This window comes from Aplysia californica, unplaced genomic scaffold (assembly GCF_000002075.1).
Source record: "Aplysia californica isolate F4 #8 unplaced genomic scaffold, AplCal3.0 scaffold01116, whole genome shotgun sequence".
NCBI classification, from domain to species: Eukaryota; Metazoa; Mollusca; class Gastropoda; order Aplysiida; family Aplysiidae; genus Aplysia; species Aplysia californica.
Genome location: NW_004798386.1, coordinates 158,498 through 164,362, shown reverse-complemented (window position 1 = coordinate 164,362; position 5,865 = coordinate 158,498).

Here is a 5,865-nt window from a genome sequence, read left to right as displayed (position 1 = left end):
ATGTACGGACTGTTGGCCCGGATTGACAGTCTGCAGGAAGTGACACACTCGAAGCTCATCAGCAATGTAACCAGAATTGGTTCTATGGATGTACTCAAGCCTGAAGCTCAACGTGTCTTTAAAAAATCAAAAAGAAGCCATGTAGCCAGCTCTAAAGAAGATGAGGTATCTTCGTCATCTGAAATATCTGTGGACATGACTGACAATCTAAATGACCACAGACTTTTATACCCTGAGGAGATAGTGAGGAGACTAGGGACTGCCCGGAAATACCGCACGCACATTCTCAAACTGACTAGGGCCTCAGCGCCCACTAGAGAACGACTGAGCGTTGTGAAAGAAAGCGATGAGTACAGCCACGAAGAACAGGAAAAACCCATGAGACCTGATCCGAAACTTGCTACAGACGCCAAAGCTAATTCTACTCGTAAATTCTTACAACCTCAAGACAACATAATGAGAAACAAACGATTTAGAAGTCATCAGACCCAAAGAGTTTCCACAAAAGAGTTTACGTTCGACAACGCCAACAAAATGGTAAACTCAAAGAAAATCTCCGGAGGAAAACGGCCAGCTAAAAAACAGATCCCCGTATACTTAGGGGGAGTGAAAGAAACTGTTGCAAGCTCTCCTTTTTCAGACACTAATCTTTCTAGCCCTACCACTCCCCCTGAATCTGACGAGGAAGAAGACATTTGCCCAGCTGCTGGTCCTTCCAACGGGAAGGCTGTTCTCTCGTACACAATCATGATGCCAAATTGCTCTCTGGATAGCAAAGAAAACGAAGAATTGTTAAAGGAGAATTTCAAGGAGCAACATAAATCTTGTGACGACGCAGCAGCTCCTGATTCTCGTGGGGGAAAAGATGAGGAGAAAGGACAGGACACAGCCTCCCACAAAACCCTTCCACACAAAGATAGTAACACGGCCCTCGGTATGTGCAGTGGCACAGGCAACCTTTGTGATGAAGCTAAGCTATTTTCACAACGCTTGGCCTCTCTTCCAGATGAGGGAGATTCGGACCCCATGGCGAAATGTAACTTCTGGCTCGTCAGGCGTTGTCCAGCAACACCGAGAAATGAGACAGTGTGAATTTATTTTGTTTAAATCTTGGGGTTTTTTTCTCTTCCAGGACAAGGGATGAGATAGTGTGAAATGTTGCTCTGTCTGAACAAGTGACGACAAGGTTAGAATTCCTCATTCCTTCCTGCCTTTTCAGACAATAGGTTTTATTTCATTTTTTTTTTCGCGCGCGTGGGCCGTGTGTGTGTGTGTGTGTGTGTGTGTGTGTGTGTGTGTGTGTGTGTGTGTGTGTCTGTGTGTGTGAGTGTGTGTGAGTGTGTGTGTGTGTGTGTGTGTGTGTGTGTGTGTGTGTGTGTGTGTTTGTTTGTGTGTGTGTGTGTTTGTGTGCTGTTGTGTTTTTATTTGTTTTCTTGTTTTGGGATGGGGGTTGGCTAGTAAAGCAGAAGATTGGAAAAAGAAGCGAAGATATAGTACTGGGAGGAAAGTGAACGTTATAGACCGAGAAAAAAGAAAAGTAGGTAACTCATTTTCATTTTCTAGGAGGGGAGGGGGGTGCATTTTAGCTGTGGAGCATAGACTTTTGTCAATTTTTTCTTCTTATTTTTCCATTCTTTCCAAAGGATGAGTATGAAGACGTGCGTCTTCTAGAGTGAAAATTCGAATATGTTATTTTACCCTCCTTGATTCATTGTATTATTAATGACCTTATTATAAGAATATATTAGTTAATGCGTATGCTGTGGATATTTAATGCTCATTTTACGAATTGAATCACCTAAAGTTAATCAACATAATTATACATTTATATTATCAATCTTTTATGCTATACAACAAAATAAGAGAATGAGATTTCCAGCAAGAAACGATGATGCCATTTCTTGGTTAATAAGATAAGTCGAACCCAAATATCATTATTGTGTTGATTGAGTGCTTTGTATCAATAGGTCAATGTAAGTGTCACCAAAGAGTCTACATAACAAGAGGGACCACTTCTCTCTTTGAGCCATTTACAAAAGTGTCCTCAAAATTGGGTGGCGCCCTCTTCGCAAAAGCGCACCTTTTGCGAACAGAGTTATCCTACTTGAGTTTAAAAAATTAAAGTGAAACTAGAAAGTTTTTGAATGAATTTCGGAAGAACGCTTTTTTAAAATGGTTACGCTGACAAAAAACCTCTTCCGGAGGAAAGGGTGATTGTGTTCTTTGTTTAATTTGACTTTAGAATGAAAGGCTAGAGGTCATTAAAATATTTTAAAAAACTAAAACTCCACACTGAACGAACCCGAACTGCTGATGAACAGCAGTCGATCTGCGCACGCAAGGAGTTGCTATTCCTATTCTTCTTCTGAAAAAACGAAAGAGAGCTTCAAAACAGACTGCAGCGCCATCTGAAGCAAAGAGCGAACTTCCTGCGGACACTTTTTTGGCTGAGTGGCTCATCTTGTTATGTACTATCTTTGGTGTCACTTTGGCGTGTACGGGTTTGTTTTGTTCATCTGCTTGTTGAAATGAAATGATCACGTTATGTTGGCATCAGTGTATGATTTTAAAAGTTGAAGATTTACCTTGTGTAATCATTGAGCGTACAGTAAAATAGGGGAATTCCGCACCATACTCTTAAATTGGATTGTGAGACAAGTGTTATAGAAGCTACTTTATGTTGAAAGAGGACGCACCCTCCACAACAGTTTTACTTTGGGTCTGATAAGTTAGGAAACAAAATATGATATGAATTCAACAATATCACCATCCCCATACTTCCGTTTTTCAACTTAATTAAAAATTTAATATTGTGAGGCAATTCCACACCCATATGAGCACTCATGTTAAAATGAAAATGAAAGGACAGACTTACAAGAAATTAAAGATGAATTGAAAAAAAAAACCCATGGCAGAGAGAAGCAAATAATTAAAGTTGAATGTCAAACAGATGTCTGTTGGTTCTAAAGACTGTAAGTGGGGATGTAGAATTACCTCAGGTGTGGAATTCCCCCACCTTCCCATAATTGGTTTTCAAAACTGAATTTTGATAATAATGATAATGATAATAATAATAATAATAATAATAATACAAATGTAGTAATAATAATAATAATAATAATAATAATGATAATAATTATAATAAATAACAATCATCATCATCATCATCATCATCATCATCATCATCATCATCATCATCATCATCATCATCATCATCATCATCATAATAATAATAATAATAATAATAATAATAATAATAATAATAATAATAATAATAATAATAATAATAATAATGATAATAATAATTCTCAAGTGCTGTCTACTCGAGGACACAACAATGTTTCTAACGAAATAAAAACGTTTAAAATGTTGACGTCATCTTTCTTTAGTTGTGTCTGTCTGCCTGCCATGCCGTTGTCTGCCTGCCATGCCGTTGTCTGCCTGCCATGCCGTTGTCTGCCTGCCGTGCCGTTGTCTGCCTGCCGTGCCGTTGTCCAACGGTTTAGTCTAAATAATACGCACAGAAATGTAGCTACATGTATTAATTGAGAGACGTGCTGATAAAATGAGTTACTTCTCGCAATCCACATGGAGCTACATGTATTAATTGAGAGACGTGCTGACAAAATGAGTTACTTCTCGCAATCCACATGGAGCTACATGTATTAATTGAGAGACGTGCTGACAAAATGAGTTACTTCTCACAATGCACATAGAGATATTGGCCAAAAATCGACACTAGGATCAAATTATAGATTTTCTGTTGATGTCATATTTTTAAAGTATAACATGCGTTTTATTATTTCATACTTATATGTTGTAAAAACTTCACTTATAAGCATGATGTGTCTATTTACAAAGGGCTCGAATCCGAGAAGTAACTCTTATTTTTTTCAGCACGCTTCACAATTTATAACGTTTAAAAGTGCGTTAATCTACAAAAGCTACAGGTTCAGAAAATCACTTTTTTAGACAAGTGACGTGGGTCTATAGTCTTCGTGTTGTGAGACGAGAAAATGGCATGGCTCTGCCCTCTTATGACAAAAAAAGTATGTGCATAATACTATTATTTAGGTCACGTAGCGTTTTTATTCAAGAGAGAAAACCTTGTTTTCACGGCGCATCTTTCTGTCTTGGTTTTATAACTGTACAATTACAATTGAGGAAGTTTTGGTCATCTGAAAATATGCGTAGTGACCTAATCACATATTATTGATATTGCTATGACAAAAGAAATTTAAATCTATTACCCCATAACTATTTACTGTATACCTCAGCAAATCAGACAAAGGTTACACGGGCCATTGAATTTTGAAATAAAATTAATAATCAGATCGTCCAAATTTTAGTTAAGTTGAAACACACTAAAAAAGTTAGCTCTTTGTCTCTCTTGTAAAATATCATCTTTGGTATATACGTTTTTCTGTCATAAGATGACAGGTGTGCACCACTTAGCCCTACGTTTCTGGGTAGGCCTGCCTTCTGGGTTTCCTAAGCTGAAAATCGGAAAAACTGCAACTACTACTACTGCTGCTGTAGCTGCTACTACTACTACTACTACTACTACTACTACTACTACTACTACTACTACTACTACAATAACAACAGCGGTAACAGCAGCGGTAACAACAACAACAACAACAACAACAGCAACAACAACAACAACAACAACAACAACGACGACGACGACGACAACGACAGTAACAACAACAATATCAAAAACAACAATAACTATTGACGCTCAACATAATAAAAGTATTAATCCTTTTTAAAAAAGCTACGTTTCCCTGATCTTTCCCTGTTACTCATAATTTGTTTAAATTACCTACGTAGGTTGCTCAGGGCCTACCCCTGCCTAGTTTGCCTTCAATTTTGTTAGTGAGAGCCAGATGTTCAAGACCCTTATGTTTATTCAGGTGTCCCCAAAACTGCATTTGTCGTTTCCTGATTGTTTTTAACAGTGAGCGTCCCACGTGGGCTTCTTCAAGAACTACCTCGTTAGATTTCTTTTCCTTCCACGATACTCTTACCAGTTTCCTTAGAAACCACATATTGTCGCTTTTAAGCACAAGGGGGCTATCCCGAAAAATGCTGTTTTGAAAAAATCGTTGGTAAATTTTTTACCCCTTTGTCAGTTTCTTTTAAAGACAAGGAGAGTTTTCTCTACAACCAAACAAATATAGACACCAATGAAACCAAACTTTTCCTATAGGTAGGACAATGTCCACTTCAGGGTTAGGTCAAGATTTCTGGAAACCCCCGAAATCTGGGTTAGCCCGCTTGTCCATAAAAGCGACCATATATACGTTGCAGAATGAATTCGCCACGGAGGAAATCGAACTGATGTCCTCTGTGTGAGACGGGTATAACCTAGAAAAATTATATCGCAGACTCTGTCATCCTCTGCGGAGTAACAGTTAGATTCTTTGCTGTTGCTCGCATGGGACCTGAGTTCGAGTCCCGTGCAGGTAGAATTTATGATCTTGAGAATCTCGGTCTTCTTCGTTCTCTCTCTCTCTCTCTCTCTCTCTCTCTCTCTCTCTCTCTCTCTCTCTCTCTCTCTCTCTCTCTCTCTCTCTCATTCACTCACTCTTTCAGTAAATGGCTTGCAGTAAAAATAAATATATGACATACATCATACATGTATGTAATTAACCAGAGGTGTCGTCATGGGGTCTTGTTATGAAAAATACATCTTGCTGTTCGCTACCTCAGAATTACAAAGTTCTATCTGCTCGGCAAGCCTAGTCTATCTAGTTTTGAGAAATTTGAAGTAAAAGATTTTGAGTTTCGACATCATGTCAAGCTTTTTCGAATTCAGTTCTTTGAATAATATCTTGATAACGACTCCGAATATTCTTACGA